At 41.7% G+C, this 23,715-nt stretch overlaps 1 long non-coding RNA gene across 1 annotated transcript; it reads right to left on the reverse strand.

The window, feature by feature from the left end:
• Nucleotides 1–7,460: 7,460 nt before the first annotated feature.
• On the reverse strand, nucleotides 7,461–11,980 carry LOC117519302. The gene is made up of 3 exons (XR_004563243.1): nucleotides 11,532–11,980; nucleotides 11,279–11,396; nucleotides 7,461–7,548 (listed from the first exon to the last, which is right to left on the reverse strand). It is a non-coding gene; the product is annotated as an uncharacterized LOC117519302 (long non-coding RNA).
• Between the last annotated feature and the right edge of the window lie 11,735 nt (nucleotides 11,981–23,715).

A 23,715-nucleotide genomic window follows, 5' to 3' on the forward strand; every position in this document is an offset into this window, starting at 1 on the left:
CCCCAAGCACAATAGTAAACCAGCAAAATCATGGTTCCAAACCAACAAAATTAATGCCTCGCAGATGTGAAGAAATCATGAAAAACTGTGGCTATACAACTAATACTAGTTTAGTGATTCACAGGATTGCTGAAAAAGCAGTTTGAACATAATAGTTTTGAGTTTGTAGCGTCAACAGCAGATGCTACTACTGTATTATTGTGAAAACCCCCTTTTCTACTCTTTTTTACTAATACCAAATTTCATAGCCTTAAGAGTGTGCATATCATGAATGCTTGGTCTTGTTGGATTTGTGAGAATCTACTGAATCTACTGGTACCTTGTTTCCCATGTAACAATAAGAAATATACTCAAAACCTGGATTAATCTTTTTAGTCACATAGCACTACTATTATTCTGAACACTACTGTATGTGGCCTTGCGACAGACTGGCATCCTGTCCAGGGTGTACCCCACTTCACACTCTGTAACTGCTGGGATAGGCTCCAGCCTCCCGTGACCCTTAATTGGAGTAAGTAGTTGAAGATGAGTGAGTGAGTAATGAAAAAGAGTGCACGGAGCATCTGCTGCCCGAGTTACAAAAATTCAGAGTACGCTCAAAAGAACACCAGCAACTTTATAATGAAGAAATATGGCCTGTTAGGTTTTTCTTTGGTTGTTTTGTTTTTTTGCTAGTTTATACCAACTCTATTCCCGTCTTAAAGGTTAGCTATGGTCATAAAAAAGGCAATTTAATTTTTATCTGCATTATGCAAGTTTTTTTTTTAATTCCTGTCCATGCTTTGAGTCACCGCAGCAGTTTGTATATGGACCCACATTAGAGGTGAAAGGATTAACCAATTATTAATACACTCTGAAATTAATTGCCAACTATTTGGATTAACAATTAATCATTGAGTCTAAATTCTCTGATTATTATTTAATATGATTTTCTTCTTTCTTTCTTCTGGTTTCTTTACTCCTCTCTGACAGTACACTGACCACCTTTTAGGCAGAAGGCCCAACACGTCCCCATGCACCACAATTTCATTATTTATATGAGGCTGAATATTTTCATTGTTACATCATAATATTAAAATGACTTGCTGGCAACAAAAGACAGAGCCTAACACACTTCAATCATACACATCCCATTCACACAACATTATACTGTCTCGGGAGCACTGATGAATGCCATCAGTTTACTCAAGCACCCACTGTCACAATCTTCATATTGAGAAGCATCTACGATTGGTGACTTTCCCACTCCAGAGTCAATGAAATCATTTTTGCAGTAGTGTTATGTCAGTAGTGCAAGGTCAGTAAGGTTTTTGGTCTTTAGAATTCCTTAATGTGATAAAATTTTAATATTACGCTTGGAGGTCAAATAGTACCACAAATGTGGCCAGAATTGATTTTTCATCAGTCACACTCAAAGATATTGTTAAAATGTGTCAAATTACACAGTGCATCCTCATTTATGTCATTCATACACTAACAATTAATTTTGTTTTACATGCAAGAGCACCATAAAATTAGCTCTGGACAGCTGTGGCTGGGAAGAAGCATGGGAAGAAAATGGGTCATATGAAAATAGGCGTTTCATGGCAGCCAGCTTGAATTTCTCCAATTTTACCAGCGATAGCTTCCTGAAAATGCCATAAATGGATTCCTTTACATGAAAAATGCTACTTTCAAAACCAAGAATGTGATTCCAGGGCAAAGTGTCAGAGGCCTACGACATAACTATTGAAAATACATTACAAATACACATAGTGCATCACCATTTATACATTGTTACCAGTCAGATTTGGATTTTGGACATACATGGGTATCATAAAAAGAAGTTTTGTGCCGCTGTTTTGTAGGGTACATGTGGATAGTATTGGGCCTTTGGCCTATTTGGGTTGTGTACAAAATTTAAACAATGGAGTATGTTGCCTTGGCCTCAGGGAAACAGTATTATTCACCATTTTCAGACATTTTATTGACCTAACAACTTATAATTAACAGAGGAAATAATTGACAATGAAAATAAATTTCTAGCCCTAATCCACATGTTGATTAGTTTTATACCTGATGCCCTTCCTGACACAATTCTACATGCACATTAAGATTGGGACATGGATGGCTTTGAGCCAAGGAGGTTGTTTTGAGTCAAGCGCATTACAGCGCTACTATTAAAGTATGAACAAAAGCAGTTCAAACTCATTTAGAGCTCTACTGCAAAGATAGAAACTGTTCTTGGTTTGAGTCACACTCGCACAACCTCTCTAGGACCCTGGATGAGACACTTTATCTGGATTGTCTGGGTCCAACCAACAGTAAATAGGTCCCAGCCTTGGCTTTGGAAGTAACCTACAATGGCTTGGGGAGTCATTGTCGCTTGGTCTGCTTAACATTAAGGACTGGGATCAGCACTGGCAGCAATGGGCCTAAGGGTTCTATAGGACTTTCTCTTCAGCTGCATTGACAGACTGTAATCCCTTTTCAGCATTTAAAAATCAGGATTTCTCTGACATAACACAATTGTCAAAGACAAATAGAACTCTCAAGGGCTGATTGCCACCTGTGTTTTCAATGTAGGGATTTCCTGTGGCTTTGCCCTTCTTCAAGATCAAACAAATTTGGATTGAAATCAGATGTCCTGAAATTTGACTGGACATGCAGTGGTCTGCATCTGCAGTTTTTGGCTTTGACAGCGTCACTTAAATTGGGGTGGCAAAGTCCACTGAGAAGATCAGCAAACTCAGAAGCCCTGAATGCTGCAGAGTAATGTAATGTGCAATATGTTTTATCAGTCTTTTCCAATTGTTTTTTTTTTTATCTATTTTATGTATTTACTGTACTTTCATCTTTGCACTGTCTTCGAGGGCTGCTGTTTTTGACTTTCATTGTGCTTCTTGTGCAATGACAATAAATGAATTCAATTCTTATTCTTTACCATTGGGAGATTGGGAAATATGTTGGCTTCTACAGTGCCTTGCCAAAGTATTCAGCCCCTTGGTATTTCATGCATTTTAATTGTTTATGGCATTTCAGATATAAAAAGTAAATTGGGCTTCTCAATATAAAAATTTCTAAAATTATCTTCCTTAGACTCAAACTGAAAGTAAACCTCAACAACTTGATATAAATGAATTAAAAATATAAAAGCCAAGATGAAAGGTTGCATAAGTAATCAGCCCCTTTGTTATAATACCTGTAAATAATCTCTTTGCCAGTTTCTTCAGACAGTTCAGGGGGACGGATACATGAACATTTCCAAGTCACTGATTATGTCTTGAACTTCATTTACATCACTTATGAAGAAATACAAACAGTATGGCACTCTATGGTAAATCTGTGTGGACTAGACAGTTCTCAAAAACTGAGAACGGAAGAGTGAGGAAAGCCACCAAGACAACCCAGAAGTTATAAGCTTCTGTGGCTGTGATTGGAGAAATTGTGCATACTGCATGTTTTGCATTTTGCATCCCCAGTTATACAGCTTATGATGAAGTGGTACAGAGGAGGTTTTCTTTCACTAAAACATCTTGCATCTCAGACGTACCTTCTGGCAAATTGTAGCTGAACTTTCAGGTCTTCTTTTTAATTAAACCTTCCTCAATTAAACTGATTATTTACAGGGTATTACACCAAAGGGGTGATTTATGCAACCTATCATCTTGGCTTTTATATTTTTAATTAATTTATATCAAGTTGTAGAGATTTACTTTCAGTTTGAGTCTAAGGAAGATAATTTTAGAACTTTTGTATCGAAGAAGCCTAGATCCAACAGCAATTGGGTAAGAAACTGTTTTTCAATCTATTTGCACTTGCTTTAATTGCCCTGTCTGCCCACCCCCCTCTCTCTCCAAACTGCACAATTTGAAGTACAGAATTGAAGATGCGCTGAATGGAAAATATGTATATTTGGAAACATGAATCTTGCTAAAAGGTTGTTACACTCCCATGAAGTGGTTTTTCAGGTGATTAAAAAAAATAAAAAGCATTATTTCACAAGCCACTGGTTGTGAAATTTTTGCAAGCCACTGTATCTGCATTACAAACAACATGGTCTCACTGTTGCCATAATTAGCCTGTATTTGGAATTGCTATTGGAGCTGGTATTCTGTAATCTACATGGAGGTTGTTTTTAAATACCAACAGGGGAGAACGACATGAGCTACTCCTCACTGTGGATTAAGGTCATGTTTTTAATATAATACAGATATAGGTACGACAAGGGAAATGCTAAGAAAAGCACACTAACAGATAAAGACAAATCCATCTTGTTCTCACGGTTGTTCCCACGCAGTGATTTCTCTCCCTCGCTCCCCATCCCCCTCATTCGACAGAGGACTGCTCTGGTAAATAATTGAGGCATATTTGCCTTCTGCCACGACAGCTCCCTTGTTTTTGGCCTGTCTGGTTCACCTCCATCATCCTGTTTAATGTCAGCCAGAACTGAAAATGTGACATCTTTAACCACTGATGCTGCGTGTTGACTCTACAAGGATCCTTAAGCTTAGGATTCGAACACCAACTGAGCTCTGTTCGGACAACCGTTAAACAAATAATATACCTTTAACGGTAATATAATACATACCTTATATATACATTTTAAATGACATCTGGTATTTTACATAATCAATGAGCTTTTGAAAAGAACTTTTACATATGACCATTACGACTGATGGGCTGTATCACTTCAAGGCATCATGCAGTTACATTTTTAGGGGTACCAACACTCAAATACACCCATTTACTATTCAAAGAGCTAACCTGAGGTTTTCAAGGCTTCATTTCCAGAGGTATTTGCTGACACCTACTGGTCTGAAATGAAAACGTATTCTTTTAGTCTTAAACCTGGCCAGTGACATCACTAAGTGTTTCTTCAATGATTCACATATAAATAAAAACAAAAACAAAAACAATCATCTGTATTGCCAATAATGAAGAGGATCGAAATATAATTAAAAACAGGCGGCATGTGGCTTAGTGGTTAGCACTGTTGCCTCACAGCAAGGGTCATGGAATGATACCCACCCTGTGGCCTTTCGTGTGGCGTTTTGTCTTGCTCCTCCCCGTGTTTGTGTGGCTTCCTCCCACATCCAGAAACATGCAGGTAGGGACTGGAAACTTTAAACTGACCATAGGTTGTGTGTGGCCCTGCAATAGGACTGGCATGCACAGTGTACCCCGCCTCATGCTCTGTGACTGCTGGGATGGCTCCAACCACCCCCACCGTGACCCTTAATGGAGTAAGCAGGTATTAAAAAATGGATGTAATAAAAACACTGTAAGTGTAGGAGTTTTTTAAATTTATTTTAACAATATTTTTTAATACAGCTGTAAAAAATCAGACAGGAACATAATTAAAACTCAGGGGAAAATAAATTAAAATAGATAACAGCCAAAGCTGCTTCAATCTCAGCAATATGCTACTACTATATTTTTATATACGAGGGCTGTCACTAAAGTACGGTCCTTTTTATTTTTTTCAAAAAACTATATGGATTTCATTCATATGTTTTTACGTCAGACATGCTTGAACCCTCGTGCACATGCGTGAGTTTTTCCACGCCTGTCGGTGACGTCATTCGCCTGTGAGCACTCCTTGTGGGAGGAGTCGTCCAGCCCCTCGTCGGAATTCCTTTGTCTGAGAAGTTGCTGAGAGGATGGCGCGTTGTTGATCAAACTTTTTTCTAAACCTGTGAGACACCATCGAAGTGGACACGGTTCGAAAAAATTAAGCTGGTTTTTCAGTGAAAATTTTAACGGCTGATGAGAGATTTTTGAGGTGATTTCTGTCGCTTAAGGACTTCCCACGGTGCGAGACGTCGCTCATCGCTCTCAGCCGCAGTCGTCAGCCTGTTTTCAAGCTTAAAACCTCCACATTTCAGGCTCTATTGATCCAGGAGTCGTGAGAGAACAGAGAAGTTTCAGAAGAAGTCGGTTTCAGCCTTTTATCCGGATATTCCACTGTTTAAAGGAGATTTTTTTTAATGAAAGATGTGCGGACGGGCTCCGCCACAGGAAAAACACCTCTGTTGCAAAAGCCCTTAAGGACAAGTTGGAACATGTCCTGCTGTTAACAAATTCTCATATACTCACTCCACTGAAAGCCATCAAAAGCCGCCTGGATTTTTACAAATGGTTTATCACACACGGAGGTGTTTTTTCCGGTGCCGCCGCACCGCGTCGGCTGCATCCCGACGCGCGGACCCGTCCGCCCGTCTTTCATGTAAAAAAATCTCCTTTAACAGTGGAAAATCCGGATAAAATGCTGGAAAACCGACTTCTCTGAAACTTTCTCTGTTCTGTCACGACGTCCTGGATCAATAGAGCCTGAAATGTGGAGGTTTTCAGCTTGAACAGGCTGACGACGGCAGCTGAGAGCGCTGAGCAACGTCCTCGTACCGTGGTAAGTCCTTTAAAGCGACAGAATCACCTCAAAATCTCTCATCAGCCGTTAAAATTTTCACTGAAAACCAGGCTTAATTTTTCGAACTGTGTCCACTTCGATGTGTCTCACAGGTTTAGAAAAAATTTTGATCAAACAACGCGCCAGTCTCTCAGCAACTTCTCAGACAAGGAATTCCGACGATGGGGCTGGACGACTCCTCCCACAAGGAGTGCTCACAGGCAAATGACGTCACCGACGGCGTGGAAAAACTCACGCATGCGCACGAGGGTTCAAGCATGTCTGACGTAAAAAACCATATGAATGAAATCCATATAGTTTTTGAAAAAATAAAAAGGACCGTTGCTTTATTGACAGACCTCGTATATATATATATATATATATATATATATATATATATATATATACACATTCATTTTAGTTACAGCAGTTTGTATATTTAGAAGGTGATAATATATATGATGAAATATTCTTCATCTTTGGCATTTTTTCTTGTCGATTATGATGTTGAAGCGATTGCTTTCCCAAATTTACAGCCTGTAATCACACTGTAACACCACTGGATTACCGTGTTGTCAACATAAATGTGCAACTTTCCATACAGTAAAGGCAACTGTATATAAATTAAAACTTTTTTTTTTTTCCAGTGATGCATTCTACATCTCTGGGACACTGTTGTCACACAGGGTTCCATCTCCACCCTTCCTGCTGGGACCAGTACTGCTGGCTGCATTGGTACCATTATCACTCTCAGTTTTCTGGAGGTCCACTTCGGCCTCCCCCTCAGCAAATGAGGCTGCTCGGCCACCAGATTGCATTGTCTGTAAAAACAAATACAGTTAGAATTCTTTCTTTGGATAATCTGTCATAAATCAGTCCATCTTGCCAAAGCCTAGTTTCCTTTATTGATCTACTTTCAGGCCAAAAACTCTCAGCACTGGTTGACAATATGATGCCAAATATGCTCTGCTACTGCCATTTTAGCAGCGCTGGCAACATCACACAAGGGTTAAAATTAACTCAGAAATGTTGTGTTCTTGTGCTCACCCACGCTTAGATGATCTTTAGAGTTTCTCCATAATTAGCATCTATGGAGCTCACGTCTCTGATGGAAACCACAGCGGACAGTTCAGGAGTTGCTTCATTTATGTCTGAGGTGCCTATCAATCCAAAAGAACAAACATACACTCATACAAAATACATATTTCTCAACTAGGTCAGACAATACAGTTTTTCTCAATTGATAAAAGACAAAACCTAGTTCCTGTAGCACAAAACCCAAACTTTCTGTCATTCCCAGAAGCACACGCACATTTCCCATAACCATAAAACACAACTCACCTGTTTCCACACATCTCAATATTCAAAACTCTTCCTGCAAAACCTTACATGAAAGTAAACCACACAAATCATTCATTGCTCTATGTGTTCATTCAGCAAACACATGCTCTCAGTATAATTAACTCAAGGTCTCATAACCTAAACTTAGAGACCACACCCCTTCTCCAGGTGAAACAGTCTAAAAATTGTTAAACCACCAATTAGAATTGGCCATGCAGAGGTTGCTAGACAACAGAGAGGACGAGGATGAGGAAGAGGACAGCAAAGGACAAGTGATATTTGATGAATGTGTTTCACTCCGTTCATTCATGTGGTACATGGGAGGCCAATGAAAGGAGCTGGTTCAGCTAGTCCAGCCAGTCTTGAGCCATTTCACAGTGAATCCTTTGTCTACATCTTTCAGGAGGGAAAACAGGTTATTTGCCTCATTGCCACTGTACATGCATCACAATACATGCACAGTAATGTACAACCCCTGGCAAAATTATGGGAATCACCGGCCTCGGAGGATGGTCATTCAGTTGTTTAATTTTGTAGAAAAAAAGCAGAATCACAGACATGACACAAAACTAAAGTCATTTCAAATGGCAACTTTCTGGCTTTAAGAAACACTATAAGAAATCAAGAAAAAAATTGTGGCAGTCAGTAACGGTTACTTTTTAGACCAAGCACAGGGAAAAAAAATATGGACTCACTCAATTCTGAGGAATAAATTATGGAATCACCCTGTAAATTTTCATCCCCAAAACTAACACCTGCATCAAATCAGATCTGCTCGTTAGTCTGCATCTAAAAAGGAGTGATCACACCTTGGAGAGCTGTTGCACCAAGTGGACTGACATGAATCATGGCTCCACCACGAGAGATGTCAATTGAAACAAAGGAGAGGATTATCAAACTCTTAAAAGAGGGTAAATCATCACGCAATGTTGCAAAAGATGTTGGTTGTTCACAGTCAGCTGTGTCTAAACTCTGGACCAAATACAAACAACATGGGAAGGTTGTTAAAGGCAAACATACTGGTAGACCAAGGAAGACATCAAAGCGTCAAGACAGAAAACTTAAAGCAATATGTCTCAAAAATCAAAAATGCACAACAAACAAATGAGGAACGAATGGGAGGAAACTGGAGCCAACGTCTGTGATCGAACTGTAAGAAACCGCCTAAAGGAAATTGGGATTTACATACAGAAAAGCTAAATGAAAGCCATCATTAACACCCTAAACAGAAAAAAACAAGGTTACAATGGGCTAAGGAAAAGCAATCGTGGACTGTGGATGACTGGATGAAAGTCATAGTCAGTGATGAATCTCGAATCTGCATTGGGCAAGGTGATGATGCTGGAACTTTTGTTTGGTGCCATTCCAATGAGATTTATAAAGATGACTGCCTGAAGAGAACATGTAAATTTCCACAGTCATTGATGATATGGGGCTGCATGTCAGGTAAAGGCACTGGGGAGATGGCTGTCATTACATCATCAATAAATGCACAAGTTTACGTTGATATTTTGGACACTTTTCTTATCCCATCAATTGAAAGGATGTTTGGGGATGATGAAATCATTTTTCAAGATGATAATGCATCTTGCCATAGAGCAAAAACTGTGAAACATTCCTTGCAAAAAGACACATAGGGTCAAAGTCATGGCCTGCAAATAGTCCGGATCTTAATCCAATTGAAAATCTTTGGTGGAAGTTGAAGAAAATGGTCCATGACAAGGCTCCAACCTGGAAAGCTGATCTGGCATACAGCAATCAGAGAACGTTGGAGCCCGATTGATGAAGAGTACTGTTTGTCACTCATAAGTCCATGCTTCAGAGACTGCAAGCTGTTATAAAAGCCAGAGGGGGTTGCAACAAATACTAGTGATGTGTTGGAGCGTTCTTTTGTTTTTCATGATTCCATAATTTTTTTCCTCAGAATTGAGTGATTCCATAATTTTGTCCTCTGCTTGGTCTAAAAAAGTAACCATTACTGACTGCCACAATTTTTTTTTTCTTGATTTCTTATAGTGTTCTTAAGCCCAGAAAGTTGCCATTTGAAATGACCTTTAGTTTTGTGTCATGTCTGTGATCTGCTTTTTTCTACAAAATAAACAACTAAATGAACATCCTCCGAGGCCGGTGATTCCATAATTTTTGCCAGGGGTTGTAATGCCATTACTTTGAGGGGAGATTCAAACCTGCATTATTGAAGACCAGGGAATATTTCAAGGGTCTAACAGCATAAGCCTTTCCACTGTTGGCCGGGTAATACAGCGGAGACACATAAGAACAAAGCAACTTTACCGCATGCCCTTTGAGAGGAATTCTGACAGGGTTAAGCAACGATTTCCAGTATGTGCAGGTAATTGCTATACTGTACAGAAATGCTATAGTATGTAATCTCATCTTTCATTCCCATACACACAGTACTGTGTTTGAAGTAAAATGTGTGTTTGTGACTCCTGTAGAGAATCTTTGACATGGATGCCATGGCTGATCCTCATGAATACATCTTTACCGATGAACCAGGGTTTAATCTCACAAAAGGCGCCACAGGGGCTGCAACATCATTGGACAGCGCAATCACACAAGTTCCAGGGCAGAGGAGAGGCAACATCACCGGCCCATAGTTTCTAGATCAGTTACACAATAACATTATACAACATAAAGGGGAGCCACGACAACCAGAGCAAACCCAATATGCTGTCATTTCAAATAACATGAGCTTCCATCGGGCTGCTCTGGTTCACACCTGGTTAAATGACCACTCCAAGTTTGCCGTCCTTTTTCTGCCAGCATACCCCCCTTTCCTGAATCCAATACACAAATTTTTCTTGCCGTGTCAGTGGAGTGTGTACAACCGTAACCCACACACACAGCACAATCTCCTGGGGGCAATGGTGAATGCCTGTGAGGATATTTCTCTCGAATCTTTCCAGGGTTGGATCCGACACACAAGGGGATATTTCCCATGCTGCCTGGTGGGAGAAGACATAATGTATGATGTTGATGAAATACTATGGCCTGACCCTGACCTGAGACAAGATCATGGTGATGTTGATGCTGATGAACCTCCATATGTGCTGAATATGTCCACAATAGGGTTACTATGATTAACCACTATTGTGGACATGTTGGTGGCAGTGTGTTGAATTAATCCCTCCAGTGTGTAACAAACACTCATGTAGTGTGTGTTTTGACAGCTTGTGTGTATTGTCTGAGGGTAAAAACTGGTTGGGACCCAGGAGTTAGATGCTTGTACTGCTGGGTGTTTTTAAAATTGTGTGTGAAGACTTGAGAAAATGGTGAGTTGTTCCAGGAACTGTGTCTAAATTTCAAATTTATTCATTTATATAGCGCCAATTCACGACGGGGTCGCCTCAAGGCACTTCATACAACACAACTTGAAAAACAGAAAATGAATTAAACGATTAAAAGCACAATAAAAGAATAAAAACATAAAAAGTAAAAAGAATGAAAAAAAAAACACAATAACAAAATACTAATGATAAAACAGTCTAAGCAATTGAGAAAAACTGTAAAATAAAATAAGTAACTTACTAAAGTGTGCAGCTGTCTGTGGGGGAGGGGATGCATTCAGTTCAAGTACAGTTGCTTCTTCCTGATGCGAACCTGTTTGACTTGCACCGGAAGGGCTACACGCGGCTTCTGAAGGCACCTGAGGAAAGAGAAGTAATCAAACCCTCGACTACAATGATAATCTCACACAACAAAGTTCAGATAGCAACTTGAGGAACAGCATCTTAAGTTGCAAAAAGGTGTGTGTGCGTGTGTGTGTATGTGTGTGTTATACCTCAGTGTGCTCACATAGCTGCTGTCTGCTGTTGGCAGCTGTAGACTGTGAAACATTTTCAGTCTCTGGGTGAAGGTGAAGCAGACGGGTTGGAATCCTGTGCAAGTAGCCATAGCCAATACCACAGCCTAAGCTAAAATTAAATACAAACAGAACAAGTGAAATACCACTCACGTACTGTAGGGATCAGGCTAAGCAAATTCAAATAAGGTTAGCGCTATTTCACTTACTGTGACGACAATTCCTCATTAAAATTGGATAACTGCAGAGGGTCTGAGATCATAACTGAACTGTGGTATGACTCACTGAGCATGATGCATCTTGAAAAACAAAGCAGCACTAGAATGAAAAATTGGAAACAATCTGTTTTGTTCGCATTCTCCCGCAGAGAATATTTGTTTGTCTGTCAAACCAGGAGACAAACACCCCGTCCGTGTATCGTATTTCAGAAAACCAGAGATGACAAGCAGGATATCATATGAAGGATCACAGTACATGAGGAATTTCGTCCGGGTATCACCCCAGACCAACGGACAAGCAGAACGGGCCAACCAGGAGATGGAGCAGACCCTACGCTGCGTGACAGCCGCGACCCGACGGCCTGGAGTACCCACCTGGCCTGGATCGAGTACGCCCACAACAGTCAAGTGTCGTCAGCCACCGGCCTCTCCCCTTTCGAGGTGTGCTTGGGGTATCAACCCCCGTTGTTTCCGGTGGTTGAGGGGGAGGTCGGTGTGCCCTCGGTCCAGGCCCACCTACGGAAGTGCCGTCGGGTGTGGCGTGCCCGTTCTGCTTTGTTAAGGGCCCGGACGAGGGCGAAGAACCATGCAGACCGGCGGCGGGCCCCAGCCCCCACGTATCGTCCCGGGCAGGAAGTGTGGTTGTCCACCAAGGACATTCCCTACAAGTGGACTCCCCAAAACTGCAAGAACGATACATCGGTCCGTATAAGATACTTAAGGTCATCAATCCCGCCGCAGTGAGGCTCCAGCTTCCGGCCTCACTGCGGATTCACCCAGTGTTCCATGTCTCTAGGATTAAGCCTCATCACACCTCACCCCTCTGCACTCCGGGTCCGGCGCCACCTCCTGCCCGGATCATCGACGGAGAGCCGGCTTGGACCGTGCGCCGGCTCCTCGACGTCCAACGGATGGGCCGGGGTTTTCAGTATCTGGTGGACTGGGAGGGGTACGGCCCCGAAGAACGCTCCTGGGTGAAGAAGGGCTTCATCCTGGACCCGGCCCTCCTGGCCGACTTCTACCGTCGCCACCCTGACAAGCCCGGTGTGCGCCAGGGGCGCCCGTTGAGGGGGGGGTCTTAGGTGCATTGTTGTGTGGGCCGCTGAAGAGGAGGTACTGCTGGCCCACCGCCACTAGAGGGCGCCCTGCCTGGAGTGCGGGCTCCAGGCACCGGAGGGCGCTGCCGCCTTACAGGAGCAGCCAGGATGACAGCTGCCACCCATCACTGGAGACAGCTGATCCCAATTAACAAGGAGGTATATCAACAGGACGGCATCTCCACCTCATTTGCCGAGATATCACCTTACCAAAGAGGTAACCATCTCAGCCTGCACACACGTGTAACTTTAATTGTATTCTCGTTTGATTATCTGTAGGACAGCTGACTACTAGACAACATTCGGATAAGTACTCACCTTCCTACATTGTTGTTGACGAGAGGTGGAGGTGGACTCTCCACCCTCCGTGTTGCTGGGTGCAGCCACATCCACACCTGACTGTTTCTGTTTCTTGCCAGCAGTACCGGATCCGACGAGCAGAGGCAGTGGCCACCTGGGAATTCGGGACTTGGCGGCTCCAGTATTCCCGGGGTTCGGTGGCAGAGGAAATCGGGTTGGTTCCGGTTCGACTTGGACAGACGTCTCCTATCGTCGAGCCTGCCCACACGACACCGTTGTAATTGGACTCCATTTCAGTATTGTAATCGGTTGTATTTGTTGTGCCTGTTTCACAGCAGTAAAAGCAGAGTCATTCGACTCCTCCATTGTCCGTTCATTTGCGCCCCTGTTGTGGGTCTGTGTTCCTACACTTTCACAACAACAAGCTTGGCACCTACAGTGGCTTGCAAAAGTATTCAGCCTCTTGGTATTTCACACATTTTAATTTGTTTATGGCATTTCATATACAAAAAGTAAATCAGGCTTCTCAATATAAAAATGTCTAAAATTATCTTCCTTAGACTCAAACTGAAAGTAAATCTCTACAACTTGATATAATTAATTAAAAATATAAAAGCCAAGATGATGGGTTGCATAAGTACTCAGCCCCTTCGGTATTTTAAAAATTTAATATTGAGAATGCGTGAAATACCAAGGGGCTGAATACTTTTGCAAACCACTGTATATTTGGGAAGTTTTGTACATTCGTCTTTGCAGCACTTCTCAAGCTCCATCAGGTTGGATGGGGAGCGTCGGTGCACAGCCATTTTCAGATCTCTCCAGAGATGTTCCATTGGATTCAGGTCTGGGCTCTGGCTGGGCCACTCAAGGACATTCACAGAGTTGTCCTGAAGCCACTCCTTTGATGTCTTGGCTGTGTGCTTAGGGTCATTGTCCTGCTGAAAGATGAACCGTTGCCCCAGTCTGAGGTCACGAGCGCTCTGGAACAGGTTTTCATCCAGGATGTCTCTGTACATTGCTGCATTCATCTTTTCCTCAGTCCTAACTAGTCTCCTAGTTCCTGCTGCTGAAAAACATCCACACAGCATGATGCTGCCACCACCATGCGTCACTGTAGGGATGGTGCCTGGTTTCCTTCAAACATGACGCCTAGTATTCATGCCAAAGAATTCTTTGTCTAATCAGACCAGAGAATTTTGTTTCTCATGGTCTGAGAGTCCTTCAGATGCCTTTTGGCAAACTCCAGGTGGACTGCCATGTGCCTTTTACTAACGAGTGTCTTCCATCTGGCCACTCTAGCATACAGGCCTGATTGGTGGATTGCTACAGAGATGGTTGTCTTTCTGGAAGGTTCTTCTCTCTCCACATGGGAATGCTGCAGCTCTGACAGAGTAACCATCGGGTTAGGTCCCTTTAAAGAGCAGTAATGTTTCTGTTCCCTTCCCCAGATTTGTGACTCAATGCAATCCTGTGTCAGAGGTTGACAGACAATTCCTTTAATTTCATGCTTGGTTTGCGCTTTGACTTGCACTGTCATCTGTGGCACCTGATATGTAGATGGTGTGTGTGCCTTCCAAATCATGTCTAATCAACGGAATTTACTCCAGACTCTAAAAAATGAACAGCTGTCTCAATGAGAAAAAGTGATGCAACAATTTGCATAGGTTTTTTTTAAAAAGTTATTTCAACTTAACTAGAGAAGTCTTGTGGCATTAACTCAGTTGAAAGTTGAAATAACTTAAAAAAAATCTAAGAAAATTGTTACATCAGTTTTTCTTATTGAGACAGCAGTTCCTTTTTTAGAGTGTAGATGGACTCCAATAGCTGCAGAAGCATCTCAAGGATGATCAGTGGAAACACGAGGCACCTCCTTACATCACTGTCACTATTTAAGAATGCACCACGACTGTCTGACTACTCAAATGAATGACAGTCACCATCAAGCAACCGAGATCTTGTCATTCTGTGCAGTCTTTCCATTTAACATCATATTAGTGTCCATTTCCAATCCTTGCCACTTCTTCTCAGCAACCTGTATGAAACCCGGTGTTGCAGACCGAACGGTCCGCCCCTAAAAATCAGTCCACCTTTTGCATCTGCACATGCGTCATTTCGGACCACAGCAGCACGTCTGAGACGGAATCAAATGGATTAATGAGATTATTAACCATCAGATGATAAAGGTAAAACCTCTTAAATCATTCTAAAGTCAGTTTTAGGCAGAATGATGCGAAATTCTGTGATGCTTTGAAATGTCCGATGCGCAATGAACACATAAGCTAGCAGCTCATTTAGCCACAGCGCTCTGATCGCTTCCGCCATCTTTTATGATGAAATAATGCTGAATTTACGTGGAAAATGATTGTTGTACAAAAGCTTCAGATATCTGTCGCTGAGATAGATGATGACTGGAGTGCAGTTTGAAGCAGAAACGAGTTGATGATCCATGAACCGTGTCATCAGGGGGACCGTTTTTTAGGGGGACCATTTGTCTGCAACACGCGTGTCATAACTGCCAACCACCTAACCCTCACAGAACATTTGACACCTGTTTCCTGATCATGCAGATTTACAGTAGCAGAAAAATCTTATCTGAGATGCAAAGCAGATGTGACAGCAGTGCCTTGCACTAGCAGGGTTTAACTTCAAATCCCTTCAGACCATCAGGAACACAGTGCTCGCCTTCGCTCAGAGAAAGCTCTACTCATTACTCTTCATTTCTCTCTGCTAGCTCCATGGATAATCTTGAATAATTTTATCACTGCCTACAAGGCAGTGATTAAATCTGCCTGAACTCCATCAAGGCTTCTTGACATTGTTGCTACCTTGGAGCGATCTGACATATCAGGTCAGACTTGTGAAAAGAGTGTCCTGCTAACACTCGATGGACTGAATCTCATGCAGTTTTTTGAAAAATAAATAAATTTATATAAAAAATTACATATTGTATGTATGTGTGTGTCACTAAGTTCCTGAAGTTTAACTTTGCTTCTCATGCATCTTTGTATTGTTCAAGCTTGTATTTCCTCAACTGCAAGTCAATTTAAATCAAAGCATCTTAAATACCAAATGTAAATGTGTTTTAACACACATCACAGATTATGAGAGTTAAACTATAGTTTACAGCAAACAACTGCAACAAATAGTAGCACTAAGAGTACAATGCTCACCTTGTAGGTTTAAGAAAGTCAGGCAAATTAATGTAATTCACTGATACTATAATACATAGTTCTGTACAGCCTTGATGTCTGATTTACTTTATCCAAAGTTGAGCCACTTTATCCTCAATAACACTCTTCAACCTGTTTTAAACCATATTGACTCGAAACTCTAATTTAAACAGTAACAGCCTTGAGTTTGACATTTCAAGGTCACCCAAGGTCATGTGAGCAATAGAAAGCTGATATATCACTTCATTTTAGTACATAATAATATCCATAAGTGCCTCTTGAACTAATTCCCTCTAATGGCACACCTGTGACCTGGACTTTTGCCCAATTCTCACACTCACTCATCTTCAGCCGCTTATAGTACAATTAAGGGTCACCGGGGCTGGAGCCTCTCCCAGCAGTCATAGGGTGTGAGGCGGGTACACCCTGGACAAGACATCGTCTGTCGCAGGGCCACATACAGACAAACAAACATGCAATGTACGGACAATTTAAGTTTCTGATACACCTAACCTGCATGTCTTTGGATGTGGGAGGAAGCCGGAACACCCGGAGGGGAAACCCACGCAAACACGGGGAGAACATGTAAACTCCACACAAGGCCACAGGTGGGATTCAATCCCATGACCTTCTTGCTGGGAGGCAACAGTGCTAACCAGTAAGTCACCAATCAATTTGTCCTTGGTTGACTATCAACTATTGCACCAAAACTGGACCAAATTGAATCAAAACTCTTATTTTGTTCACACCCGGATTGACTGACAGACACACAGAACTCAAAACATTAAGAAATGTGCTACTGCAGGGGTGTAAAATTAGGCACCATTTACTGCTGATGCAGTTAGAATGAGCTGAAAGCATCCTTCTGAACCCAGGATCCTCAGTGTCAGCCCTTCTGCATGAATGAATGTAATTATGAGCTGTACATTGGTGGTGGAAAGCAGACGGCTCTCACTGAGATCATCTGCAGGCTCTGCTGTGCACACTGTGAAGAACGCTGCACGCCACTTATGTGCAAACAGCTCCCAGCATTTCCAAATATATCCGCCATCCTGCTAAGATGTGTGTGATAGGGGTGTGAAGGTGGCAAAAAGACAAAGCAGAAGAGATTAGTGTGGCAGTGGGTTATCTATAATTACAACATAGATTTGTGCTCACAAATACAACAGGAACAGAAGAGCAGCTGCCTGCAGGGCTTTGAAAACTCCAGGAAGACCAACATCATCTGTTTCCTTTTGTTTGACTGGAGTATGAATACATGCCAGTTCATCTCTTTTCCAGTGGTGACCCAGAATATAGTTTAATGAACTTAAGTAGAGAAGAAACGGGGCAAACAAGGTTTGTTCAGAGACAGACAACCGCTATTATAAGCTAAGCCCACCCCCCGTATGATTTGTTTCATAAAATAAACTTAGTATTTCCCAAGACATTAATAAAATGTCCTATCTTGCAATGGAGTAGAAAGTAGAATTTGGTACTATGTTGGCCCAGAGACCCAATGGTGCCAGTGCTTATCCCCAGATTCTGAAGCGTGAAGCAGATCAGAATCACTAGACACATTTCCGCTACAGATACACAGTAAATTTTGCAGAGTAAAATACACTATTATAGAGTGAACTCAGCGCTACCGTCTTGTCAACTCACATTTTTTCAACTCCAATAAGTCATTCACAGCATGATAGAGTTGATTTTTAGCACCGTGATAGCATATATTTAACTCTATTTGGACTGGGACCAAATGTGGTTCTAGCAGAGTATAGTTTTACTCTGCAAAATTTACTGTATACAGATACAGATTCTTACTGTTGTAAGAAGTACAACAAAACGTAAGGTGCAAGCCTTTCAGTGCAAATATAAACCTGAGTAAATCACACACAGATTTAAAAGGTCTGGGTTAAGAAAAGAAAACATAACATTAACCAAATGAAAAAGGTATGTCCAGAGCGCAAATAAAAAATATACATAAGAACATAGTAGCAAAAAAGAGATTGCATATAAAAAGAAAAAAGTATGTACAAAACTGTGATATTTCAGTGGCAGTTGATATTGCACATAACAAATATTGCACTCATTTCAAGTCTGGCATGTGACATGGCTGTTTGGTTTCAGTGACATTCACAGCTCTAACAGCAGTTGGGTAAGAAACTGTTTTTCAATCCATTTTGCACTGCTTTAATAGCCCCTGTCTGCCCCCCCCCTCCAAATTCCACAATTTGAAGTACCGAAATGAAGACGCACTGAATGGAAGTATGTATATTTCAAAAACACAAAATCTTGCTAAAAGGTTGTTACACTCCATGAGGTGGTTTTTCAGGTGATTAGAAGAAAAAAAAGCATTATTTCACAAAACTGGAAGGGAAACACTTTTTCCACCATGACATTTTGACAGATCACATGACACATAGAGATAGTCACATGACATTCGAAAATAAATGTGGTACTTGTGGCCAGAGAGAGTAAGAGACTGACAACTTGTTTAACCTTAAAAGAGATAATGTTAAGGCAACAGTGAAAATCCAAAACAATGAAATGGCAATATTCAGCACAATTTCCACATCCTGGTACTCAGGACCCAAAGAGCTGCACATTTTCCATTTTCCAGCAGGGCCGCTGCTAAGGTTTTGGAGGCCCTAAGCATAACTGGTCAGGGAGGCTCCACCACCCCCATACAAGAGGACCCCCCCCCCCCCCCCCCCCCCCCCCCCCACACACACACACACACAAAAGTTCTACTCAAACCATTACTATTTATTAAAATTCATATTAAATACACATATAGCAATGAACATTTACAATGTTATAATAAGTAAGGCCAATAACAGTAAAGAACAGCAGCACCATTTATAATGTATAAATAATAAATAACTTTCTTAACAGCAGCATTAGAATTTAATTAAATTAAAAAACACTGTAGATTCCAAATAAACAATGAGCAATGAACAAATATAATTATGCAAATAAAGACGGCTTTAAAATAAAAAAATAAATAAAATCAACTGCAGGTTCCAAACAAAATGGCCGATGAACAAAAATAATTCTGCTCATAAATAAAGAAGAAGGCTTTACAAAAGTGCACGGCGAGCTTTCCTGGCAGAAAAATCACTGATCAGGTCATCCAAAGATAGGAACAAACTGTCAGGAGCAAACACCCAATCTGGCAACCATGCGCCGCGCAAGGTTGCCAGATTGGGTGTTTTCCCATCCAATTGGTTTGTTTAGGGTAAAAATACGGCACTGGACGAGTTTTTTTGGATAGAATTGCCACACACACATTTTAAAAATCAGTTCAAATTGTGCAGGATTTAGTGCCTCCATGCATTTTTGAGCATTTATTGGACTGGAAATCGTCACACCTGGCAACCCTGTTTAGGCGACACAGCTAACAGAGAAAGACGCAAACAGGGCTGTACCATTTCAGGGAATCGGGGCGGGGGTGGATGGGGGCTTTATATTAGGAAAAAAAAAAAAAACTGTTAATTTGCCCCAATTAAGTAATGGGGTAGGGGCCTACACAATGTTTAAAGACAAAAACGATGGGCCTATTCATAAATAATTCATATTGATTTTGAAATGTAATAATTTAAACACATTTTTCAGTCAATTGGAGGCCCTGCAAACTAGTGCAACATGGTTGGTGCCCCACGCAGGCTGCGTAGTCTGCTTATGCCGAACGGCGGCGCTGTTTCCCAGAAGTAATCACAAGAGTTCAGCTCAGTCACGTGCACAGTCAGGTGTTGATGAATTGAACACACCTGACTGAGCTGAGCCACTCTGATTAGTTTAGAAACACGTGGAACATGTGCAGTACTTAAGGTCCCGAGGACCAGGATAGGGAAGGAGTGATTAGAGGGACTTGCCCTTCCATCACCAGCACCACTGGAATTACAGTTCTTGTACATTCTCACTGGAATTACAAATCTCACAAGAGAATAAAACTCAGCAGTCACATTCCTTCAATCAATGGAAACTGTCTGTTTTTGTCATCATATTGAAAATATTGCTTAAGTCTGTCGCAGGTTAGGGCCCTGTCCCACTTGCGTTTAGGAGGATTTGCGGATGGAATGCGCACAAAAGTGGCCCACATCTGCCAAACAACCGCAATAACCGTGTAACATTCCTGTATGAGTCGGCCGCCATCCAAACACGTCCGTGATCATCCGCAGAGGCACACATGTCTGCAGCCAGGATTTTTGAGCGGCTCAAAAATCCTGCTGCGGATGACTCACTGCCTGAACACATACTGAAGACATACGCAGGACATACACAACCAACGCACCGCATATCCCCTGTCATCCGCTGATATCCGCAACCGATGGGTTGGCGTGGCTTGGCGGCGGACCGGGACAGCGTGCAAAACAGATATGACGCGTGCCCAGCACGGCCACATCATGGTCGCAAATGGTATGTCACGCATGCAGACAGAGTGGGCACGGATGAAGCGAGTGCATCATGGCCGCTGTGCCCCTCATGGGGGCGCCTCCGCGGTCGCCTTCGCTTCTGTTCCCTCTTATATCCGCTTTTCTTCCTCATGTATTCGCTGATCCACCCCGGGACATTTGTCATTTCTGCCCAAATTTGTTGCGGATGCTCAGCTTTTGTCTCCTCATTTCATGCGCAAATCCTCCTAAACGCCAGTGGGACAGGGCCCTTAGTTCCTCGGCCAAGGCCAGTACCAATTTGCAGCTGGGTGAAACAGGACAGTGGAGTTTCTTATCCAATGACACAAAACAGGTAGTGTGACCAAAACTGGTACCCAAATCTACAGATTAGCCATCCAGCAGCTAATATGAGAAGGAAAATGCGAAGAAGTACCTCATACTCAATGAAGTTCTGTGTTCTTTGAATCATGAAGGTCCCCAAACTATCTTCCTCAGGGTATCTGATCTACAACCATTTGCACAGATTTTTAAGGGGAGTTGGCCCAACTGGATGTGGCAACTCAGGTCACATGTTCAGACACTGTGCATCAGGTGTATTTCTATTTGCAACAAGTACTCACCTCAAATTCTTGAGGGAGAATTCCAATGGTGCAAAAAAAAACAAAACAAAAAAAAAACAGTAAAAGCCTAAAGAAGTCTTGTGGCATGAACTCAGTTGAAAGTTGAAATAACTAAGTTGAAATAATTTTTAAAAATCTATGCAAATTGTTACATCAGTTTTTCTGTTGAGGGCAGCAGTTCCTTTTTCAGAGTGTAGTGAGACCTGGGACACAGAGTTCCTGCAGTATAAGGGGGCTTAGTGTAAAACATGACCTAAACCTGAAGTTCCAGAAGAATTCATTGGTGCAGGAGGGGTGTCCTCACTTTGGCTTTAACATAATATTCAGGAAAAAGCCTGGCGAAGATTATTAATCATTATTCAGGTTTTACTGGGTCTATCAACAAAATAAAAAAAAAAGGTATATAAGTTGAAGTCTGCACTTTCAACTAACATTCAAACGGAAACTGAGAGTGTGGGGAATTTGATGGGAAGACTGCTTAATTCGCTCATGTGACTTTGACACGTATGCACGTCAATCAACTGCGGCAGGTTGAGAGACAAACGTTAGCTAAATGGTTAAAATGGCCTTTTTAAAAATTCTACGAGGGGGGTTGGACTTGAATAGGGCTGATCTCAGAGGACGGACAAAATTTTAAATCTATCTATTCTATCACATAGGACGGCTCTCTCTAAACTTCTTCCTGCAAAATGATGCCATTTTCTATATGACGTTACAGACAGAAGATGTGATCACTTTGGCGATTTTACAAACTGTTGCCAACTTTATCTCTGTTTCATCCTGTCCCTTCATCCACTTCTCACTTACTTCACAGACAGCCTACAATTTGTCATGCCGCAGCAATCGGCTAAAGCACTTTGCTGGTGTGAGCGAAGACACTCTAGGGCTGAGTAAAAGATAAGATGACAAGTGGGTACAGCAGCACCGCAGTGTCGTTTCAAACAATTTCAGAAAAGAAAGTTATGTTCCAGAAGTGTCCACTTCCCCTCTTGACATGCAGACATTACATTTCAATGCTCTCTCCAAATTATGAAACTTTTAGGTGATAAGAAAGCATTGGGGTCACGAAAACCCATCCAACTGTGAAGAATTCTAATTTGAATAGATTATAATTTTATTAAAACCTTTTCTTGCTCTCCAGCAGTAAGTCAGTTTCCATTCATTCCACATTTGGTTGCATAGCAACTACAAATAACCATTCCTACGGGAAATGGTGGCCCAATAGTTAGAGAAGTGGTTGCAAGAGTAGGGGGAACATAGGTTCAAATCCCCAGCCAGACAGGAAACTCATTAAGGTGTCCTTTATTAAAGTTCTTATTCTCTGAATTGTTCACATTGTGCATAGTTCAAAAGGGATGCAAAAATGCACTCCATTTCCTCATGCTTGGAATTTAAAGGATAAGTTCACTTTTTCCCTGTCAGAGTCACACTAAAACACTGTTAGCAATCAAGTCTCTGAGTGCTGTCGTCACCTTTAACGATTGCTTTATTTGTCAGGAATCCTTCGCTGTATAATTACGTTACAAAGGAATGAAAAAGAGGCAGCACGGTGGCTCAGTGGTTAGCATTGTTGCCTCAAAGCAAGAAGGTAATGGGTTCAGTTCCCACCTGTGGCCTTTCTGTGTGGAGTTTGCGTGTTTTTCTCCGTTTGTGTGGGTGCTCCAGCTTCCTCCCATCTCCCACATCCAAAGACAAGCAGGTTAGGTGGATTGGAAACTTTAAATTGTCCGTAGGTGTGAATGTGTTTGTCAATACAGTAGTGTTCAGAATAATAGTAGTGCTATGTGACTAAAAAGATTAATCCAGGTTTTGAGTATATTTCTTATTGTTACATGGGAAACAAGGTACCAGTAGATTCAGTAGATTCTCACAAATCCAACAAGACCAAGCATTCATGATATGCACACTCTTAAGGCTATGAAATTGGGCTATTAGTAAAAAAAAAAAATAGAAAAGGGGGTGTTCACAATAATAGTAGTGTGCCATTCAGTCAGTGAGTTTGTCAATTTTGTGGAACAAACAGGTGTGAATCAGGTGTCCCCTATTTAAGGATGAAGCCAGCACCTGTTGAACATGCTTTTCTCTTTGAAAGCCTGAGGAAAATGGGACGTTTAAGACATTGTTCAGAAGAACAGCGTAGTTTGATTAAAAAGTTGATTGGAGAGGGAAACCTTATACGCAGGTGCAAAAAAATTATAGGCTGTTCATCTACAATGATCTCCAATGCTTTAAAATGGACAAAAAAACAGAGACGCGTGGAAGAAAACAGAGAAAAAACCATCAAAATGGATAGAAGAATAACCAGAATGGCAAAGGCTCACCCATTGATCAGCTCCAGGATGATCAAAGTCTGGAGTTACTTGTGTAGTGCTGTGACAG

Source organism: Thalassophryne amazonica, chromosome 1, assembly GCF_902500255.1.
Source record: "Thalassophryne amazonica chromosome 1, fThaAma1.1, whole genome shotgun sequence".
NCBI lineage: Eukaryota > Metazoa > Chordata > Actinopteri > Batrachoidiformes > Batrachoididae > Thalassophryne > Thalassophryne amazonica.